Source organism: Schistocerca gregaria, chromosome 4, assembly GCF_023897955.1.
Source record: "Schistocerca gregaria isolate iqSchGreg1 chromosome 4, iqSchGreg1.2, whole genome shotgun sequence".
Lineage (NCBI taxonomy): Eukaryota > Metazoa > Arthropoda > Insecta > Orthoptera > Acrididae > Schistocerca > Schistocerca gregaria.
In genome coordinates this window covers 453529953-453554879 of record NC_064923.1, presented here as the reverse complement: position 1 = coordinate 453554879, position 24927 = coordinate 453529953, and the positions used below count along the sequence as shown (strand labels likewise).

Below are 24927 nucleotides of genomic sequence, written 5' to 3'. Positions count from 1 at the left end.
GGCTTGATTTACAACGGTTACAGTCGAAAATGAGTGCCACGACCGGGACTCTAACACAGGATCTCCTGCTTACATAGCAGACGCTCTATCCATCTTATATATATTATTTTTTGGGGGGTGAACTTCCCATGACGCTTGTTGAAGTTCATCGTGATCCGTTAACTGAGTTTTTTATTACAAAGGGCAGCTAACGTTCGTATGAGCCGAGGGCTCAGAGAACAGTGAGACTGCAAGGACTTATCCCTTGCATACTCCCCGTGAGACCCACATTCTCAACTTAATATCCACGCACTACATTAGTAGTGCCCCTATCCATTACATTTATTACCCGCAGCAGACAATCTTACAGAGTTCCGTAAGTGTTCGGGCAATACGTGTGTATCCGCACAGAAGAAGGTCAACGGCCGGTTAGCCTTAACTATATGAAGATGCTATCTGTTGTTTCGGACATGTCCGAAAGAACACATAGAATCTTCATATAGAATCGTTTCTATATGTTACCTCTTCCTGTTCATTTCATATTCCCGTTATTCGGGCTTTTGATATATCTACTCACTGGTTTTTATTTTTCATTCATCTTTTGTTTATCTTGCAATCATTATTTCACTAAAGATGAGTCTTTAAGAAAGGGATAATTAAGAGTTTAGCGTCTCGTCGACGACGAGGTCATTACAGACGGAGCACAAGCTCAGACTGGAGAGAAAATCGACCGTACGCTATTAAAAAAACCATCTCGGCATTCGTCGTAAATGACGAAGGGAAATGAAGTAAAACCTAAATCTGATGGCTGGACTGATATCTGAAATGTCGTTTTCGCCTAAGTGCGAGGTCTGTGCCTTATCATTGCACTATCTTGCACCGGCTGCCTAACCGGCTTGTAGTTCAGTGTTGACCAGTCGGGATGCATACAAACAGTCCAGCCTTACCACTGTAGTATATTATTAAACGCCGAAGAGCCAGAGAAACTGGTACACCTGCCTAATATCGTGCAGGGCCCCGCGAACACGCAGAAGTGCCGCAAAACGGCGTAGCATGGATTTGACTATGTCTGAAGTAGTGCTGGAGGGAACTGACACCATGAACCCTCCAGGTCCGTCCATAAATTGGTAAGAGTATGAGGGAGTGAAGTTCTCTTCTGCAGCACGTTGAAAGACATCCCATATATGCTCAATAACATTCATGTCTGGGCAGCTTGGTGACCAGCGGAAGTGCTTAAACTCAGAAGAGTGTTCCATAAGCCACTCTGTAGCAATTCTGGACGTGTGGGGTGTCGCATTGTCCTGCTGAAATTGCCCAGGTTCGTCGAAATGCACAATGGACGTGAATGGATGCAGGTGATCAGACGGGACACTATGTGTGTGTCACCTGTCAGAATCGTATCTAGATGTATCAGGGGTCCCATATCACTCCAACTGCACACACCCCACACCATTACAGAGCCTCCAGCAGCTTGAACAGTCCCAAGCTAACCTGCAGGGTCCATGGATTCATTGAGGTTGTCTCCATACCTATACCAGACCATCCACTCGAGACAATTTCAAAGACACAACTGAAATGTTATAGGCCGGCCGGGGTGGCCGAGCAGTTCTAGGCACTTCAGTCCAGAACTGCGCGACCGCTACGGTCGCAGGTTCGAATCCTGCCTCGGGCATGGATGTGTGTGATGTCCTTAGGTTTAAGTAGTTCTAAGTTCTAGGGGACTGATCACCTCAGATATTAAGTCCCATAGTGCTCAGAGCCATTTGAACCATTTTTGAATTTCAAACGAGACTCGTCTGACAAAGCAACATGTTTCCTGACATCAGCAATCCAATGTTGGTGTTAACGGGCCCAGGCGAGCCGTAAAGTTTTGTGTCATGCAGTCATCAAGGGTACACAAGTGGGACTTTGTCTCCAAAAGCCCATATCAATGATGTTTCATTGAATGTTTCACACGCTGACACTTGTAATGGCCTAGCATTGAAATCAGGAGCAATTTGCGGAAGTGTTGCACGTCTTTCATGTTGCATCATTTTCTTCATTTGTTGTTGGTCCCGTTTTTGCAGGATCTTTTTCTGGCCGTGGCAATGTTTTTTTGGATTATACTATTTTACGTTTTGGTATATTTAAAGCAAATTGCCAACCTTACCAGCATTTCGAAATCTTATCAATATCAGAGTGGGTATTTGTGTAACTTTTTTTCATTGATTACTGCCAGCCATTAAAATTTTTACATCGTATCAGTGACATGCAAGGAACAACAAATTAGCATGAGGTATACTACATGTATGGATATGCAAATGATTAGGACTGACGAGCAACTGCAAAACTTATGTAGAAGTAACACCATTTATTTTTCATATTTAAGAAATGATTACACAGCAGACCTATCATACATAAACTGCATTTGAATGTTGGTTGTTTGTAATAAGATCATGTTAAGCATTATGCATAAGGAGAAACGTCTACCAGTGCATATCAAAATTCAACAGCAGCAGGGTCATGGCCACTCGAGATTGGTTTATCATTCTATGATTTTCCTGTTGGGTTAGTCTGGATACTGCTACCGTCATTCAAATATGGAATTGGTCAGTTCTGGAGGGCCACAACAACACACAGGATTTCAATGGCCTCGGATAACTAGTACTGCATAGGCCTGACATTTGATTCTTTGCTGTACCACAGAGGAAAATATTGCCACTTCATCCATAGGTAGTATACCTAAACTTGGGAAAAAAATTAACTGAGAATACTAGGTGTGAAGAACAGGATTGTGTGAATGGTGTCATAAGCTCCTGAAGCATATACCAGTACTATCAGTGCAGTTTTCAAACATCGATACTTTATACAGAATAAAATTCATGTAATTAATACACTTTGAAATGTAAAGTATTTCAAAATTTGTGAATTACAAAACTCAATAAAATTAAATTTCAGTGCTGTGTTAAGAATACAGAATTGCCTGAGATTTTATAAAATTCCCTGAGATTTCCCTTATTTTTCCAGGTTAAATGTAATTCCCTGAGAATTCCAAGTTTTGCAGAAGAATCACCACCCTAATACACTTTGACTGAGGACTGTCAATATGGCGACTACTGTTGCAGTTTCAGTTAATGCTATACAAGCAACAGGTGGATGACAGTGATGCACACAACAATAAAACTGGACACAGGAGGGACGCCATGTCATCTTTAGAAGCAGGTCCCTGTTCTATATAAAACATCATGATACACATACCTTTAGTATGTGAGGGTGATTCAGATTCCCCTGCCTAGCCTGGGTATCAATAGGGAGAACATGTCAGAGAAAATCAGGTCCTGGGTGACAGCCTCAGCCCATGCAGTGACGGATGCAGTCGCTGCGTTAAGCAGCTGAGGCGGCATCAGCCTCTGACAACTGTTTACTGATAGACCACAGCCCGGTGATTCTGGTCAGTCTCTCGCTAGTCACTGAAGACTTACAAATGCACCAATGGATGGTAGAGTATTTTGACCTTGCCTGATTAATGTTTTGTGATATGGAATTTGGCCTGGATTGTCCCATATGTCTGGACAATTTGGCTAAACTCTGGACTTCTGTTGGTTATTAATTCACCTCATGATTTCTGCTGTCAGTCATCGCCAGAGTTACTTGTTTCATTCCGCTGGTCTCCTCGTTACCACAAGTGTGAGTAACCATAAACTGTGTTTCTATCTGCACAGAGTTGGATTAAAAAATGTTCATGTTTGGATGCTCCGAGGAAAATGAACATTGCCAGATTGCATTTGTCATCATCATATAGGCCCAGCACCTGTTTAATGCTGTTGGCAGCATTTTGAACACAACACAATCACCTCTGGTTCACTTGGCCAATAATTTGGATAGCAGGCATTACATTTGTGACTTGTCACAGCTGGTGGCAGTGCCCTATCTTTAAGGTCTCTGTAATATTATCTTTCAGCAATATAATGCAAGACCTCATTTTGCTCTTGCTGTCCTGTCCTACCCCATGGCAGAGGGTGTTCGACTGTTGCCCAGGCCAGCACGGCCTACATACTCCTCACTCACTGAAAAAATGGCTCCTGGGCTGAAGAGAGAATCAGCAGAATACCACTTAGCAGCCATTATCATTGATGAAATGCAGCACAGAATTAAACAAATAGCAAGGAATGTTATGCCCATATCTGTCATCCATGCTCAATTTTATTCTGTTCCTACCCAGGTTAGAGCTGCTGTTGTTGCCGGAGGTGGCACCTCTGTGTACTAAATTTCGTATCCTGTATACTCCCAAATCACTTACAAATTTAGTCATGTTTCTTTCCTGTTATACTGTATACACACAATAAGTAAAATTCATTTATTTGCCATCCTTCTTCATGTTGCAGTTTTAATTGTCAGCAAGACAGTTATCAGTACCAATTGCAAATAGTCTGAAGTTACTTTTAATATTGTCAGTTAGGTCACTAAGACACAACATGAACAGTAGTGGTCCCAGCACGCTTCTCTGTGGCACATCTACAGTTACTTCCACATCTGGTCATGATCTCCATCTCAGATCTGCGTCCTCCTTAGCAGTAAATCCCCAATCAAGTGACAAATTACATTTGATACCCCCATAAGACTATGATTTTGTTAAGGTTTTGAGCTGAAAAAATTGGTTTTCAGAAGTCAACTCAACACTGTCTGCGGCAGACAGGAATGACAGTGTCAGTACCACTTCATTGGCTTCCATTGTTAAGGAATCTATAGTAACTGGAACTGTGGTAGAGCAAAGATATACTAGCTGACATGCCAAGGGCTTTGACTGTGAGTCGTCAAAAACTACAAAAGACAAGAACACCAGTGGATGAACAACAAGATAACATTACGAGAGAAGGAAAGTTGCTACTCACCATATAGCGGAGATGCTGAGCCGCAATAGGCACAATAAAAAGATTCACACAATCATAGCTTCGGCCATTAAGGCCTTTGTCAGCAGTAGACACACATACACACACGCGCACACACACTCTAGCATCAGTGTTCTCAGGGCAAAATAGCATGTAACGTAAAATTAGGTGTGGAAACAGAAATCACTGCAAATAAAATATCAACATCTTCAATTTAAATTGTGATATGTGTTGAAAAGTACAGAACCTGAAAATGTAAAAGGTTTACTGGCTTTGTAAGACACACCTCAAACCAACGGGGAAATGAAGTTGATCAATGTGCCATCAAAATGTCATGTCTGCAACACAGAGCACCATTAGAGCTTCTTTCACACTACTACATAAAGTCTATAGGGTTCTTCTCTGCCACATTTAGAGAGGTGAAGTGGGATGCAGAGAGTGGCATAATGGGGAGATTCAGTAATCCATCCCTGCCTTGTGTATGGAAACAAGAGAAAAAGTGACACATTTCCCATGTTCCAGTAAGAATATTATAGTCAAAACTAACTTACAGAGGAACATAATATTTTAATTTATGGTTGTAATTGAAATAGTATATCTGTACGAAATGGCATCATGAGTATCTGTAAGAGACTAGGGACTGCTCCATTAGCCTTTCATATTCAAAACATTCGATAACAGCATAACAAGTGAAATATAGCACTATACTTGCATGAGAATTCAGAGTCTGACACTCACATCAGTTTACTGTGTACTAAGGTTTGTTATGGTGACTAACTTTTGGGTACAAATCTTTCTTCATTTCATCTAACATAGTTGTAGGATTTTCAGATAATGTGTTATTTTTTGTAATTAAACTTTTATTACTGTATATGTGTGTAGTGGCTGATGAGAAGGCAAGTGGGTGCATCAAGTGTAGCAGTAGCAGTTTCTGTTTTATAAACAGTAATTAGTTTAGTTTCTGCTTCTCACTTACTTCTGTGGAGAACTAAATCGTATCAGTGTATTTTATTGTGAAGAAGAGTCTTTACTAACCTACTATAAGGTTTTGGCATAAATTTTAGTGCATTACCTTTGTGTAAGCCAACTTTGGAGTGTAGAAAAACTAAAACAGAAACACTACAATGGCAGAACTTAGACTGTAAACAGTGGCTTTCTGGATTAGTGTTACATTACTTGCAGTGCAGAGAAAACAGTTTTAAAGGTGTTGAGGGACTGTGCCTGTTGTATACAGATGCAGCAGGTATTGACCACTGTCCGTAAACAGCTGAAAGCTGTGTAGCCTATGGTCAACAGGATGCAGGCTGCTGGCCTGGGCCACAATGGTGTTGAGGCACCTGAGTAAAATGCTTTAGCACCTCTGGAGCCCATATTGTTGCCTGGGATCCGTGATGCTCCTATGCCTTCTGATTCCCACACCAGGCCACTCAACACTTGCACGATGGTGATTCACAAACAGGGGCAGGATCATGAACCTCTGGAAGGAATGTGAAAGAAGGACCAGCTGCTGTCCCCTTGTGACTCAAAAACAGGTTTGAGGTACTGCCTACTGCTGAAAGTACATCTGAGCAAGCATGAGACCCCTCATCTTTTGGGACCGGGGCCACTCTTGATGAGAAGTCTAGATAAGCACAGAGGGTGGGATTGCTTGTCATAGGGAGCTCCAATGTTAGACGGGTGATGGAGCCTCTCAGCAGAAATAGCGGCCAGGTTGGGAATGAAGACTAGTGTCCACTCTGTATGCCTGCCGGGGTGTCTCGTCCGAGATGTAAAGGAGACTGTGCCAGCTGCAATCAAGTGCACTGGGTGCACCAAGCTCCAAATCATGGGTCATGTAGGCACAAATGATGCTTACTGCTTAGTTTCAGAGGCCATTCTTAATTCCTATGGGCAGCTTCCTGCTTTGATGAAGACAGCTAGCAGCCTCATTCACAGGGAGGAAGCAAAGCTATAATTTTGCAGCTTTATTCTCTGAACTGATTTTAGTCCTCTGGTTGGAAGCCACGTGGACAGCTTGAACCAGAGGCTTATATGAATCTGTTACAATCCTGGATTTCTCAACCTCTGCTATTGGATGTAGATATCTATGAAACCCTTAATACGTCAGGTGTGCACTATATACCACTAGGGTAGCAGAGCATATGTGGCATGCACATATGGGTTTTTTACGATAGAAAATCCCTCCACAGATTCTATATGACGTATTCTGATTCGAGGCAGAGTAACATTCACCGTAGCAGAGAAAGAAAACGTTAAATAATATTTGTTAATCACAGGAAAGACCCCGGAACTAATCTTGCATATACATGGTAGCAATACCCATAGAGTACTAGGGACACAAAGGTGGCTGAAGTAAGATGTTAACAGCCATGTAACTGTAAACTCTGAATGGAATGTATGTCACATGAATAGGTTGAACACTGGCCATGGAAGCATTTTTATATCTATAAAAAATCTAGTGAGATTAGGTTACGACAAGTGTTGAATGTAGAAGAAACATGGTCATTGGACACTTCTATAGACCCCATACCTCCGGAGCAGTATTGGTGGATCAGTTGAAGAGAAATTTGGAGAATATTTTGCATTAGTTCCCTGGGTGTATTGGAACATTAGATGGAGATCTCTATTTACCAGATATAGACTGGGAGACAAGTGATTAAGCTGGGTAGCAGTGATTGGAAATCACGTGAAATTGTTCTAAATGCCTTATCCAAAAATTACCTCAAACATTTAATTAAACAACAACTCATGAAAATAACATCTTAGAACTGCTGGTGAGAAACAGATCCAAACTTTTTGACTCTGTTAATGTAGAACTGGGAATCAGTTATCATAAATCAGTTACCATAACGCTATTACAGCATCATGGTTATAAATAGGAATACAAAGGAAGATCTTTCTGCTTAGCAAGAGAAACAGATTTCAGATTATCTGAGCAATCAGCATGAAAATTTCACCTCCAGTGCTAACATGCTGAGTATCAATGGACAAAGTCCAAGAGCATTGCCCTATACGCTTTAGACAGGTATGTGCCAATCAAAGTTGTGAGGTGTGGAAATGACCTGCCAAGCTTCTAGCAGCAGTGCGCCTTATGTCTCTGCGGGAGTGATATGTTTCTGATTGAAAAAAAGCACAGATCATTCCTATTTTCAAGATGGGTTATTGATCAGAGGAACAAAACTATAGGACTATATTTCTGATGTAAAACTATTGTAGAATTTTGGAACATGTTCTATGTATTATGACACTCCTAGAGACCAAAGATCTCCCCTGTAAGAATCAATATGGGTTCTGAAAATAATGAATGTATGAAATCCATATTGCTTTGTCCATACATGAGACCCAGAAAGCAGTAGATATCAGTGCCCAGGTATATGCTGTGTTCCTTGACTTTCATAAGACGTTCAATACAGTTCCACACTACCACCTAATGAACAAAATATGAGTGTACGGAATACCAGAGTAACTGAACTGAAGAGCTACTAACAACAGAACACAACATGTCATTCTCAATGGAGGAAAGTCTTCGAGCATACCCAAAGGGAGTGTAATAGGTCCTTTCCTTTTCACAATATACAGGGAGGTCACAAACAGTGTGAAAAGCTTATAAGGATGTCACGGGGTGGGTTATGCTGAGAAGTAATTGTTAAGAACACATTGGTGACACCATCTCTTATGGTATGCTTGAACCAGCATGTGAAACAGTCTGATTGGCTAACTAACTTGGAGACAGCATAATATATCAATGTTTTTAACAATTACTTCTCAGCATAACGTACACTGCAAAACCTGTACAAGCTTTTCAGATTGTTTCTGATCAGCTTGTACATCAACGACATAGCAGTCAATATCAGAAGTTACATGAAGCACTTTGTATACAGAGAAATTGCAATGCTATAAAACTGTAGCGAAAAGCAGGAAGGCCTGCAGAGGATCAATGCTGGATGGATGGAGTCGTAATTGATCCTCAAGTGGTCTGTCAATTATAAAATAACCACATTTTGTTCAGTTTATTGGCCCCATTCATCTTTGTGCCTGTACTGCACTGAAAAATGTTGTGCTACAATGCAAAAGTTGACAGTATATGCTTTGCACCTCGTCTAGAAATAAACCTGTTCCATTCATTCATGGTACTTGCTACAAACAACAGTAATGTCCACTTTCCTCTTAAGTCTCAGCATTCAGTACTGCTCAGTTTTGTTTCCCCTACAGTATTAGTTGTATGTTCACAGAGATACACTGCAGTATGAATAAGTTTATAGACGAAGACTTCACTGATTGGACTGGAAGTGCAGTATAACAATACCATATTGAGCTTTCCTCTGCTTTAGCATCAGAGGGTTGTTACATTATTCCATGCTTTGTTCTGAATGTTTTAGTGATTGCATATTAAAGGCTTTCTCATCATTACAAAGTTATTTTCACAGAAAGAAAGGCAATTGGGGTAACAAACTGAATAAATCAAAATTACATTATTGCCTGTAATGATGCACTAGAGACCATGGGTTCCTGATGCCAAAATATTCAGAATATGTCTCTGGGCAACATTTGAAATTTTATTGGTGGAGTTCAGGCTTTTCTGTATCATAATACAGACTGAATAAAGACAAATCAATATTTATAACATTTGCAGATTTAGAAAGAAAAGCATCTGACAATAATGACTGTAATACACTCTTATAAATTTGTAAGCCATCAAAGATAAAATACAGGGAGCTGAAAGTCACCTGGAACTTTTACAGAAACCAGAGTGCAGTTCTAAGAGTTGAAGAACATGAAAGGAAAGCAGTAACTGAGAAGAGAATGGGGCATGGTTGTAGTGTACCTCCAATGTCAATCAATCTGTAGAGTGAGCAGGCAGTAAAGGAAATTCAGAACAAATTTGGAAAGATAATTAAAGTGCACAAAGAAGATATAAGATATATAAGCTTTGCCAACAATACTATAACTCTGTAAGAGGTGGCAAAGAACCAGAGATAATGGATAAATGCAAATGAAGAGAATGGATAGCATCCAGAAAAGAGATTATAAAATGAATATAAATGACAGTAAGACAATGTAATGGTTTGTAGTCATATTAAATCAGCTGAGTGAGTTAGATCAAGAAATGAGATACTAAATGTAGTAGACCAGATTTACTATATGGACAGCACAATAAGCGATGATGGCAGAAGTAAAGGTGACACAAAATGTACAGTGGCAATAATGAGGAAAGCTTTTCTGGAAAAGAAAAAAAATGTTAACAATGAACATGAATATAAGTGTTAGAAAAGTTTTCTGAAAGTATCTGTTTAGAGTGCAATCTTACAAAGAAGAGAAAAATGGATGATAAACAGCACAGATAAAAAGAGAACGATATTTTTGTGGTGCTACAGAAGAATGCTGACAGTAAGAGAGGACCTACTGAAAGAAGTTGGGGAAAAACAGCTTTCTCAGACAACTTTACTAAATGGAGAGGCGGATTGATAGGTTGCATTCTAAGACAGTGTGGAATACTTAATTTGGTAATGAGGGAAGTGCAGGGAGTAAAAATTGTAGAGGGAGATCAAAACTTGAATACAGTAAACTGGTTAAAATAGATGCAGAGGGCACTATCTATGCTGATTCAAAAAAAATTGTACGGGATAGACTAGTGTGAAGAGTTGCATCAGACCAGTCATCACTAGTGTGAAGAGTTGCATCAGACCAGACATCATTATCAATTATTGTTTGTTTGTAATCTACACAAAGAACAAAAGTTCAACTGGATTGCCAGATGTCAGTAACTAGCTGTCATGATATTTCAGCACAGAGTCTTCTGGCTATCTTCGGGTGTACACTGACGTAAGTGCACTGAGCTCCCATTTAAAACCCCAATGACACATATGTATGGTGTGCCCAGTTGTTATTGTGCATTAGTTGCTGGAGCAGATGCATGTCTGCTGCAAGTCTGTGCACTGTTTGAACACTCTCCATGGTCAAAGCTCACCTCATCGATATTGGACTGATCATCTTCACACAGTAAAAGTGCAGAACAATGTCGAATACGCAGAGCATTAAGTTTTTTCTGCACACAATTGCATACATTATCTAACTGGAAACCGAGGTCCTCATTGATAAGTGCCTCAGACAGTCATATTTCCATGATTCATTGATAACTGGGTTTTAGAATTTTTGTTACTACACACCTGAAGTAAGCCACAGGATACTGCTCTGACATATAGCAGTAAGTTATACACACGGGGAAAGTTTTTAAGTTTCACAACAAGAATTCTGTCTATTCCAACATACTATAGAAACAGTGACTAAGACTTATCACAAATATTCATAAAAGGTTTCTTGTTTTACCTCTGTATATTGTGCATAATATTGAAGACAACTGAATTTGTGAAACAATGTTTAGCATTAATTACAACTCTAAAAATTCAACTTTTTTCAAACAGACAAACTATTTCTGTAAGGGCTGTTTTAAATAATACACATCAAGATCAGATATTGACTTCAAATGGTACAGAAAATATTTTTGTGTTTTATTTTAGCAATATACACTGATTTACTGCAGCCCATTACATGTTTCATACTGACTACAGCATAGGTTGCCTAAATGTGATAGGAATTGGCATTCAATCTTTGCTGAAGCTCTTTTGTTCTGTGCATTACATACAATTGATACAAGCTACCATTTGGCATATGGAATCTCCATGCTTGTACTGAAATGAAATGTTGTGTGATCTCATTGGGTAGACCAATCACCTAGTCCAAGTCTTTTTAATTGACACCACACTGGCGACTTGAAGATGATACAATGATGAAGATAACACAACACCCAGTCCCTAAGTGGAGAAAATATCTGACATAGCTGGGAATCAAACCCGCACCTCTCACATGGCATTCTGCCGCACTGACAACTGAGCTATGGAGGCGGGCAATGTTTACTTGAAACCATATATAGATGCTCATCAATGCTTTCATATACAGATATCAAGAGTTCTGAAGACAACAAATTGCCACATTCAATGCTTTTGTCACCTCTCGATCAGTATTTTGCGTAATTCCATTATCTAGAGCAGACAAAATATGCACAAAAAATTCTAGCACTATAGTGATAGTGTCAGAATGAGGCCTCTTTTTATGTCTTTGGAAAGAGTGATAGCTGTTTTTCCATCCTTGGAAAATTTTAAGAGCATGGTCCAACCCTTTTTATGTAGAACACATAGCTGACATTGGCACTCTCAGAATTTTCTAATTCTGAAGCATCATCAGCAAAACAGAGCATCATATCACCATAGATTACATGTCCAAGAAATCCTTGAAATATGAGACAGGTCTGCTACATAGCCTCTGCAATCACTTAAATTTACCCCACAAATCAGTCACTGGAGGTCATTCCACCTTTAATTGCTGACAGCATTAAAGAGAAACAATGTAGCTGCAAACATAATGTCTGATCTTTTTACTTGAATCAAGGACTAATTTCAGTTATGGTGTTATGCCTGCCTTATTATAAACACTGTGCGTACCAAATGATGATTACTATTTGGGGAAGCTGGACCTAACTGCTATAGAGTAAACCTGAGCTGAGAAAGAATATTCTGCTGTATGTCATACCTTTGGCATCAGTGAGAAGTTAATCCCTAACGTTCTTTCTTTTTACAAGCAAGCCTCTGTTCCATCTGTATGGCTTGCAACACAGTTTCCCCCCGTGTGTTATTTGATTGCATAGATCAGCTAACATACTGACTTGAAGTCTTATTTGATTGCATAGATCAGCTAACATACTGACTTGAAGTCATTCATTCAGAGCTAGTAAGGTAAGAGGCAAAGAAAATGTTGTGAGATCTATAATAGCTGTACAATTGGCTGGAGCATGTGTAGGAACTCTCTATGAAACTTGACAAATACCCACAATTAAGTATCAACATTTAGCTCATTGATTCATGCTCATTTTGGGGAATTGCAAAAGTGGAATCAGTCAAACAGTGATACTGTTCTGTAGAAGAAAACCTGGGCATGATATGCACCCCATGATAGGAAAATCTAATGCTTAGCACTACAAGGATCTAGCCCTACTATCACATGTTAAGCAAGGAGTTACAGCCAAGAACCATGTCACCAATAGGATATTGACCTCTAGACTCAGTTCCTCGGTTGGGGAATCAGGCAACTCTGGCACACTGCTATACACTGTTAATCCAATCATCTCTCTGACAATAACTTTTAAACTTGCAGGTAGTAGTGAGCAATTCTCATTATCTACCAATAAGGTCTACATCTACATCTACATGGCTACTCTGCAGTTCACATATAAGTTCCTGGCAGAGGGTTCATTGAATTACCTTCAGACTATTTCTGTACCGTTCCACTCTCAAACGGCATGCGTGAAAAACAACACTTAAAACTTTCCGTGAAAGCTCTGATTTCTCTAATTTTATTATGATGAAATACTTTAGTAGTACTATCATCAGTAATATTACCATTGTCAAGGTACTGATTGTGTCTTGCCAATGGTATACTTTACATATGATGAGAATATCTTCAGATTTTGGACCAGATTTTCGTTGTGGCAGCTATTAAAAGCATGTCACACTGATGTCTGCACTAAGTTAAAAGTTTCAGAAAAAAATATCGCCAATGATGGAGATTTTTGTTCTTTTAAATTTGGCCGATTTTTACAATAAGACTGAGTATTGTTCTAGTTGTTATTCTCATAGCCTTTTCTGTAGGAATACAAGGCAGTAAGTTTTGCATTTGATCCAAAAAAAATTATACCACAGCAAATGACTGAATGTACTTATGAACAGCATGCACCTTTGAGGCACTTGATGTAACAAAGATGACAGGGCTCTATAAGGGCATAACTTGTTGATGACATTCCCTTACCTAGTAGCTTTGTGTGTGCTTATCTTACTTCAGATGACAATCTATTTTCATTCTTGATATTATTGTGTTTGCTACACAACGTTTGGAATTATCATCTACAGTTAACAATTCCCCCTCTTTAAAATGAAATTTGTGCTGCTCATTTTCTTTAGATTCAGCAATAGTTTATTACTTATTGACCAGTTGTAAGTGTCCCTGAGGGTTTCATGATTGATGGAAGAAGAATATTTGGATAATGCAACAAGTGAGACATTGTATCCTGAGAACAGTATCTACATCTACGCCTATATTTACATCTGTACTCTGCAAACCACTGTGAGGTGTATGGCAGAAGGTACATGCCGTTGTACCAGTTATTTGAATTTCTTACTGTCCCATTCACATGTGGAGTGTGGGAAGAATGACTGTTTAAATGCCTCTGTGCATGCAGTAACTATTGTAATCTCATCCTCCAGATTCCTATGTGAACGGTATGTTGGGAGTTGTAGTATATTCCTAGAGTAATCATTTAAATAGGATTCTTGAAAATTTGTTAATAGACTTTCTCAGGATAGTTTAGGTCTATCTCCAAGAGCATTCCAGTTCAGTTCCTTCAGTATCTCTGTGACACCCTCCCATGGATTAAGCAAACATGTGACCCTCTGTGTTGCCCTTTTCTGTATACATTCAATATCCCCTGTAAGTCCTATCTGGTACAGGTCCCACACACTTGAGCAATATTCTAGAACTGGTCACACTAGTGGTTTGTATGCAATCCTTCATACATTGATTGCACTTCCCCAGTATTCTGCCAATAAACTGGAGTCTACCACCTGCTTTACCCAAGACTGAACCTATGAGATCATTCCATGTCTTATCCCTACAAAGCGTTGCATCCTGGTATTTGTATAAATCAGCCAATTCCAACAGTGACAGATATTTCTGAACATTTAAAGCAAGTTGCCAATCTGTACACCACTTTGAAACCTTGTCAAGATCTGACTGAATATTTATGCAGCTTCTTTCGGATAATACTCTATTATAGACCACTGCATCATTTGCAAAAAGCCTGATTTTACTATTAACATTGTCCGCAAGGTCGTTAACATACAACATGGAGAGCAACGGTCCCAACACACTTCCCCAGGGCACACCCAAATTACTTCTACATCTGACAATGACTCTCCATCCAAGATAACGTGTTTTGTCCTCCCTACCAAAAAGTCCTCAATTCAGTCACATATTTCACTTAATACCCTGTATGATAATACTTTTGACAATAAGCGTAGGTGTGATATCAAGTCAAATGCTTTTCGGAAATCAAGAAACACAGCCTCTATTTTATTGCCTTGATCCAAAGCTTTCAGTGTATCATGTGAGAGAAGTGTGAGTTGGGTTTCACAAGATCTACATTTTGAAAAGCCATGCTGCTTGGCATTGAGGTGGTCATTCGTTCAAGATTCCACATTATGTGTGAGCTCAGAACAGGGACACCTTAGGTCATCTCCTAGTTGAAGTAGCTTCTACATGATATACTTTCCTTGAAATGGCTGTGTCTAAGATATAGTTTGTTTAATGGATTCCGGATGTTTTTTCTATAGATGAGGTAGCATAAGACGATCTGAAGCAGTGTAAGATTATCACCGACAGTTTATAGGCCAGTTGTCAGGTTTCAATTGCAAAGTGCTAGATGTCGTCTACTGAACTGTGATAATACTCAGCATTGCCATTGAGATGTTTACAAAATTGCATTACATTACTGGTTGAGGTAGACCCGCAAAGCTGCCATGACCAGCCCACTGCAAGTGTCAGAACGTTTTCTGACATAATAAACCCTTGCTGAGCAACTTCATTTCTCCACATTTCCTCATTCAGTGCCTTGGGTGGCCAGTTAGGGGACTGAAAAAAATCTTTCTGCACTTCAGACAGACAGCTAGAACATTAAACTACTGAATATAGTAATTAATTTCTTGGGTGTGTTTCTATTCCCATTGGCTGGTAATTACTTATCAGACTTCAGGAAGTGTTTTTCCATCAACGGGTGGGAAGTTTGGTTAAATTGGTTGGTCATGGACACTGTGTGATTACCAAACTGAACTGAATTACTGTAATTTTCAACCTTATACCCTGCAAAGAATTGGTCCTGCCAGACTTATCAGAAGAGCACAAAGAAAGAACAGATTTAAGCAGGATTATTGTGTTTGAGGGTGTTTCTGTGGCTGAATTCAGTCATTATGTAAACATTTTTTTTTGTTTTACATTCTCACTGTGTTTCCAGAACTTCAGGATATGATCAAGAATTACTGCATCTGGTGACCGTTACCATTATGAGGCAACTCCTACATTTCCAGGGTGAGCAAGTGTAAAGTACCAAATTTAGTTTTCTGTTGGTTTGGCTTAAGGAGTTTCAATGTGTAATGTGATATGAGATATGTGAGTGTTTCTGTTTATTCACTTCTTTAAAGTTTGAAGCATGGGATCATAATGTTAGGTGATGATTATGTAAGTAAGATTTGCATTCAAAATTGATATATTTGTGTTTGTGTAGATTTTAAATAAAACTGGTGTAAATACTCTTTCCACGCTGTTTTTAAGAATCCTCCAACCTGTTTGCTTTTTCTGAAACTCAATGTATTATCTGTGAGAAACATTACCATTTTAAGTCAGGCTGAGGTCAGTCCAACATCTTGTAAGGAAAACACTTTTAAAAACAAAAATCTGCTGTCAAAGTTAAGTGACAAAAATTACACTTTCCAAATTTTTCTGTGATATATGCCAAGCATTTGTGTATAAACTGCAACATTCTTTAGGATAAACTTAGTTTATAGTTTCCAAGACCCAGTAATTGGTGCATTTCATATTAACTGATGGGACGAAGACAAGTTGGATAGCTCAGATGGTTTCCATGGCAAATCATCATCTGGCAGATAAATGATACTGTTACTCCAAAGAGTATGATATGGATGCCTGCTCCTGCTCTTTCTGTGTATCAGTGATCACCCATCTTATAATAATGAAGCTGAAATAGTTATCTCTGCCAATGAAGCAAGAATTTTAATCAAGCACAGCACAGATGCACAAGGAGAATTACCAAACAGTTAAATTTTAATAAATGAAATTTTTATCCAAATAATTCTCTAGTTTTCAGTAAATGGTTTGTCACACACCTTACAAAAAATGACAATTCATTCATTTCAGCACTAGGCTGAATATAACATCACCAACAGCAATGGAAAATGGTAGAGAAGAAATATTTAAAACTGAATGTTGTGAGTTAATGAGCATTTTGCTGTCATTTAGATATGTAGCGAAAGGGACAGCCTTCCAGGAATTGTGAAACGAATCCTGTCATCCAGGACCATGTGCCACAAAGAGTGGAGATTTGCCACGAGATGAGGAAATTCAAAGGTGTCTATTGTGCTGAATGAGGCCAGGCTGTTTAGGCCCAAGTGCTGTAGTGTGCAAGTGAGACAGATGAGAACCTACATCATAGGGACACCCTGTAGGAGCTGCTTGTGTCCAGCGAGGTGTACCAGTGTTAAATATGGTAGACCTAAGATTGGCCATAAAGGGAAACATTTATGAAAACTATTTAATTCTGTAGTAATTCAGGGAATGAAGCCACAGTAATTTTAATCTACCATCTTTATTAAATTTTCATGATGATCCCAATAAAACTTGAATACTGATCATATCTATAATAGTTTAGGATTTAATGTTAAAGTGAAATTAACAAGTTTTCTGACAAAGATCTGAATAGTAAAATCTGAACGCTTTGGTCAATCTTAATAATCAACATTTTGCATAAAAGCGCATCATTAAAATGACAAATATTGTAAATATCAACTCTGTAACTTTATTTGTTTAAAATATATAGTAAATTTAAATTATAAGTATTTTAAGTTCAGATCATCATTTCCTCCACACAAAACATATTGAACGATGACAGCATGACACCTATATTGAATCATTAGGTAATAGAATATTTGTTGTAAATTTTAGTGCATAATATTTACTTTTGTTCTTTATTTATCATTTAGCACATTGGTGCAAGGCTACCGGCCATGACATTCAAAGCTAAGAAGAAAACTGTATTGGTTTTGTGTAAAAGAATTTAATGTTTATTGTGTAATGGATATTATTGTTACTTTATTTAGAATGTGAAAGTGGTCAAGCTTTGATTATTTGAATATGTTAAAATGTAAAATAATGTAGGATACACTGTAGTCAATCAGATGGATGGCTTCAGGGAAGGGAACTGCATTAGTCAGTTGAGCGATGATGTTTGGCACCCAGGGAGACGAGGCCGGAGATGGACAGAGGAACCATGCTGGTGGAGACACGAAAGCAGACGGCTGGACTTTAGGTAGCTAGGAAGTGAAATGATTTAGAAAATTTCACCTTATGTCGTATCACAGGACTTAGTCTCTGAGTGGCGAGCAGCCGCGCGCCTGGTGTGAACTCTAAGGTGAAGTATTGGACTTGTATTTTGCAATGAGATTGTGAATGATCTAACTGTGTCAAATGGATATGCACTCAAGTGTAACAGTAACTCTAAATACGACCATTTTCACTCTTAGTTTGCTTTCTGAATAAACATTATTCTAACCAAATCACAGCTGTGTGGCCTACATCATTTATGGGTCAATTAATTTATCTCCCAATGTTATTATTACTGTTATTACATGTTATATTATCTTTGTGTGTTTCGCACAATTTCACAAACTTGCCGTCAGCCATACAGTTTAACCAAAGGGTCACAAGTGTCTAATTTAAGATGCAACACGTGCAGTTCAACCCCTAGACGAGTTGGAGCCAAGACATTTCGACGGAGAGCAACCGCATGTGAGCCCGAACGTTCTTTGGGATGTTACCTCGCAATGTTCAAAATTCTCAGATTTGCATACTGATGAGAACTTTAGTTGGAAGGCACATGTCATAGGTATTCTAAAACATTTAAGTTCTGCAGTTTAGCATACTTCCACTGCCTTATAATATTCTAGGGAAATTCCAACAAACACAAAGTATTCTTTGCAGAAAAACATGACAAAAGCATAGTATTAGCTGTATGTCCTTGAATTTCATGTAAGCAACTGTTCAAATAAAATCAGACAAACCAGAAACATCCTCATAGTGCATTTACTCAGTAATGAATAGTTATGATATTTTTTTGATAATTGGTCATGTTTTGACAACAGTAGCAACATTTAAAAATATAACAGTAGGAACTAGTATGGTCTCCATTCTTGCACAGATGGAAACTAAGACTGCAGCCTTAAAAATACTTGGCTACCCTACTGGACAGGACAGACAAGGTACATCAAAAACATTCGAAGAAGGGCAGTTTGGCTTGTACCATCATGAAACAGAGGAGAGAATGTCACTGATGTGACACATGAGTTGGGGTGGCAATCATTAAAACAAAGGTATATCTCCTAGCAGTGAGATCATTTCACTAAATTTCAATTGCCAACTTTCTCCTCCAAATGTGAAAATGTTTTGCTGACACCCACCTGCATACAGAAGAACAATCACCATAATAAAGTAAGAGAAACCAGAACTATCACTGAAAGATTTAAGTGTTTGTTTTTCATGCACACTGTTCAAGAATGGAATAGTTGAGAAATAGTCTGAAGTGGTTCAATGAACTATCTGCCAGGAACTTAAGTGTGAATTGCAGAGTAATCATGTAGCTGTAGATGTAAACCTCATTGGTAGATAATGAGAATAGCTCACTACTACTCATAAATTTAAAAGTTATGATCAGAGAGGTGATTGGGTTAACATTGTAAGTAGAGTGCTGGAGTTGCATGATTCCTCTACTGAGGAACTGAGTGTAGGGGTAGCACCCCCTCCATAAAATAGTCCTTGTATGCAACTCCTTGATTAACATGTGATAGTAGGGCTAGATCTCTGTGGTGCTAAGCCTTCAATTTTCCTCTGATAGGTGGTATATCATGTCTGGGTTTTCTTCTATGGAGTAATATCACTGTTTGACTAATTCCACTTTTGCAATTTCCCAGAATGTGCAAGAATCACCAAGTTAAATGTTGATACTTTATTATGGGTATTTGTCATGTTTCATAAAGAGTTCCTACACCTGCTCCAACCAGTTGCACAGCTATTATAGCACTCACAGCATTTTCTTTGCCTCTTACTTTACTAGCCCTGAATGAAAGACTTCAAACAGTCAGTGTGCTTGCTGATCTCTACAGAGAAAAAAAATAAAAAAATAAAAATTGTATAGCAAACCATACAGGTGGAATACAGGTGGAATAGAGGCTTGCTTGTAAAATGAAAGAAGGTTAGGGATTAACTTCTCACTGATGCTAAAGGTATAGCATACAGGTGAATATGAATATTATTACTCAGTTTACGTTTATTCTATAGCAACATACATCAAGTTTTGTTTCCCACATAGTAATCTTCATTTGGTGTGCACAGTGTTTATAATAAGGCAAGCATAAGACCACAAATTAACCTTTAAATTACATGTGCTATACAGTAAAAGACAACTTAAATAATGTAAAGTAGGGTTGCATAATAATCATGTAGCTGTAAATGTATATGCTTAAACAGTAGGAATTCTAACTGCACCACCTGAGTTCTTTCACCAATCCATTATGAGTGATAAGAAAAGCATTAGCAATTGTTACACTAACAGCTCTATTCATGATCATAGAACAAAAGCTAGGCTTAACTTGCTTATATCTACAAAAATCAAATAAAAAAACTCAAATCAGTACTTCCAACCAGGGAATCAAATTATAAAATAAATTTATCAGAGAAATGAAAGAAACATCTCCAGGCAACACATTTAAAATGTCATTTAAAGATTACCTCTTAAACAGCATGTACTATATGGTAAAAGATTGCTTGAATAACATAATGTAGGGTTGGTAAAAAGGTATGTGTTGATAAAAATTAAAGGAACTGAAATGTGTCTCTCATTCCAAAATATATTTCCTTAGCACAGTGCATTTCACTGTAAAATTGTATGCCAAAATTCTGTGATGGGAAATATTAACATCTTTTAACTCCTTTGAGCTCAACATCTCCTTTTATTGCAGTGGGATCCTGTCTCACATTTTCAAACAGATACATGGAAATGCAAGTGGAAAGTCAGGGGTATCATTACAATATCAGCTGAAAGGATGTACGTAGTGTGTGTAGCAAGAGCAAAATACACAACAGCTTTTAATGAGATGTGAATAAATATTGTAACATTATTTTATGACCTGTAAGTAATTATGTACCTGTCTGCTTCTTAAATCAAACAATGGAAAATCCAGGATGGAATGTAACAATACCAGAGAAGGAAAGTTGCTACTCACCATATAGCAGAGATGCTGAGCCACGATAGGCACAACAAAAAAGCTTGAATTGTGTGAATCTTTTTGCCTATCGTGGCTCAGCATCTCCATTATATGGTGAGTAGCAACTGCCGTTTTCTGGTATTGCCTGCTTCTTAATTTTTACTGTTGTTTTGCCTAGTTCACAAGTGAAGTATGAATGAGAAACAGTACAGACAAGAAGAAAATGTAAGCTTTTGAAATGATGAGCTATAGAAGTGCTGGAGATAACCAGTGGAAAGATACTGAATTGAATCAATGAGAAACAATTTTATGGCACAACATAACTTAAAAATAGGATGAGTTGATATGACTCATTCTGAGGTGTCAAGGAACAGTTAACTTGTTAATACAGGGGAGTTTTAGTGGTAAAAATGGTAGAGTGAGAGCAAGGATTCACTACAGTAAGCATGTTCAAAAGTATGCAGCAGCAATGCAGAGTTGAAGAAAGTGCACTGGACAGGCAAGTGAGATGAGCTACAACAAATCAGATTTTGGACTGAAGATCACAGTAACAACATCGATGTTTTGTTGTTGTGTCATGATGATGCATCAAATAGCATTGTAAGATGATGTTTGGATATACTAACAACTAAGCAACTTTTAACTGGCAACACAAATTCAATGGAGCTGGTTAGACCCATCATACATAAATAAAATAAGGGGAAGGCAACCACTTACCTATAAAGAATTCGTACATTACTCACAAAAACTTTTGTTAAACAGTTAACATCCAGCTTTTGAGTTCTTCCTCTATTTGTAATAGAAGCACACAGATTTGCATCCATACTCCTACTAGAAAAAGAGCAAGAGCTAGAAAGCTAGTGTTAAATGTTTTCTATTACGTCTTCCTGTGTGCTACGCATCAGTCCTCTAAGGTAAGTGGTTGCCTTTGCCATATTTTATGTATTTTTCTATCCACAAATTTCTATTATTGTTAGACATAAAAAATGTGATGTTGTCAACAACAACCACAACTACTACTGCTACTATTACTACTACTAAACCTGGATCCTGTTGGTAAGTATTCATTGTCAAAACTATACAGGGTTTATCTGCTTAATTTATGAAGGTCCAGTTTCTAGGTTTTTGCCTGAGTTATTGGTCCCACTTGGTTCCATTTTTCCACATAGTACTGGGACTGTCACTCTGTTCATAAGTTGTTGTACTGGCCACTTCTTAAATCCTTCTTGCTCACTACAGTTCAGACAGCCATTAAATTTGAAGTTGTCATTTACAGTACCTGACAAAGATAGCTGGGACAGCTGTTCAGATATTTTGTAGGAAAATTGATCTCATAATATAAATGAATAATTTGTTGAAGCACTCTGTAGCTTCTATGAATTTCACATTTTTGAAAATTATGCACTGTTATGACACTTGCTTTGAAAGTGATGTGATAAAAGATACTCATCCATCACTTGCAAAACAATCAATAATGCAAAGGGTTGTCATTGGTAAAACACTTAACAATGAACCACTACAAATGTTTGATGCAGCCAAATACATTTATAAGGCACTGTAAATGTTTTGCAAATCATTGTTACACTGTGAAGCTGCCTGCTAGTACATAATGTAGCTTGTAGATGCCTTTTTGAAAATGTCCATAATTTAAAGATTTAAAATTTGGGGCATTACAGGAAGATTCTGAATTGTAACAGGATATATCCGAGAGACAGGTGAAATTTAGATACCTTCCTCCCCCCCACCCTCCCACCCCCTTCTACTCACCCTGGTGACTTTAAGAAGAGAACAGTGTGAATTCTAAAAAGACATCAAATGTCTGGCATAGATATGATTGTGAAGAGTGATACAGAATAGCTTATATGAGATTAACAGATATAGCAACAGATGAGCTACGTGCTCCAAATGAGGTAGTGGAGGATGGCAGGAAAGACAATTTCCATAAAATACTTGAGGAGATAATTAACAAGACACCAGGATGTGATATGAAACTCCTGCCACCAATGCTGAAGTTGGATCAGGAATCATTTGGAAGAGAAGAGCACGTTTTGAAAGGCTACTACCTGAAAGTAATGATAATGGAGTGAGACTAAGGACATTCACAAGGCAACTTGTGCGACACCAGATTGTGGAACAAGAAATGAAACAGACCGTGTTCTGGTAGTCCAAAAGGGAGCTGAGGTAGGCACAAACCACTGCCTAGTCATGACAGAGTTACAGCAATGTACAGCTATAGGAAAAGTCAAGGGGAGGAATGATCGTAAAAGAACAGAATACTGACATAGAACTGAAGTCAGCTGACAGGTATACCTGCTTAAAGGAAGTCCCTTTAACTAAGGGCTCACCTTCAAAGGACATAATGTTTCCATGTAGAGAAGGAATTAGCATAATTCATCAAAATATAAGAGGTATTAGAGATAAAGTTAGTGAACTGCTTATAGATGTTGACTCTGATATTACTGGTATATCAGAGCACCACTTACGTAACTTGACAATTCAGAGTCTTCCTTTGCCAGTATACAGATTAGCTGGCTGTTTTGCAAGGAGTTCCTTGTGTGGCGGGGAAGTGGCTATGTACATAGAAAACAGTGTTTTATTTGAGCCCATAGACATCATGGAACTGCACTGAACAGATATTTCAATGTTGTGCAGGGGCAGTTGAATTTAATGAAACTAACCTTCTAGTTGTTGTTGTTCATAGGCCACTAACTTTGACTTCAGAGCATTTCTGCTCAAGCTAGAGAGGGTTCTTGATTCACTTTGTAGGAAGTACCAGAAATTAGTTATATTTAGTGACTACAGTATAAATTTTGTATATGATGGTGCAAACAAAAGGCTGTTGGTAGATCTCCTAAATTCATATGATCTGATGCAGACAGTGTTTTTTTCCGACTAGGATGCAGGTGAACAATAGCAGAGTCATAAAAAATATTTTTATTCATTCTTCATTACTAGATTGACATTCTGTTAGTAAAAGAGTGATTACCCTTTTAGACCATGTTGCACTAATTTTGACACAAAAATGCTTTTGTACTCAAACGAATGTCACATATAATTACAAACTATGTAGGAAAGTTAATCCAACAGCAATAGAGAGTTTTTTAAACACTGTCAAGGAACAAGAGTGGCAGGATGTTTATAATTCTGATAAATAATAGATGATAAATATAATGCTTTCCTTAACACATTTCTCATGCTCTTTGATAGGATGCTGTAAATGGGGTACTAGCAGTAAAAGGCAGCCTGGGTGGCTGACTAGTGGGATAAGGATATCATGTATAACAAAGTGCGAATTATGTCAAACTGTTAGAAGTAGTCACAAATCAAGTTACAGTAGCCCCTTACAAACAGTATTGTATTGTGCTTAAAAATGTTATTAGGAAGGTAAAGAGTATGTGGTATGCAAATATAATAGCAAATTCACATGATAAAATTAAAACCATATGGTCAGTTGTGAAGGAAGTGTCTGGTGAGCAGCACAAGGTCGACAGTATAAAGGCAGTTCATAGCAAAAATATTTATTTTACTGATAAGTCAAATATATGTACAGCATTTAACAATCATATTCTGAGTATTGCTGGTGAACTAAATAAAAATTTAGTTTCCACATGGAATCATATAACTTCCTTGCCAAATGCCTTTCCGATATCAAAGTCTGAAATACTCCTCTGTGATACTGACAAGGGGGAGATTGACTCAATAATTAAATCACTCTCATGGATACGATGGAGTGCCTAGCAGAATACTAAAGTACTGTGCTGCACATGTTAGCCCTGTATTTAGCCATATTCTCAATTTTTCCTTTAGGAATGGTCAGTTTCCTCAATGATTAAAGTACTAAAGCCGCTTTATAAAAACGGAGATAGGAATAATGTAGACAATTTAAGTCCTACTTCTATGCCATCAGTGTTTGCTAAAGTTATTGA

General features: G+C 38.2%; 1 protein-coding gene across 3 annotated transcripts in view; it reads right to left on the bottom strand.

Moving 5' to 3' along the window:
• LOC126365909 (protein disabled) overlaps positions 1-24927 on the bottom strand; it is a 467529-nt gene that overhangs the window by 47630 nt on the left and 394972 nt on the right. The window lies entirely within an intron of this gene.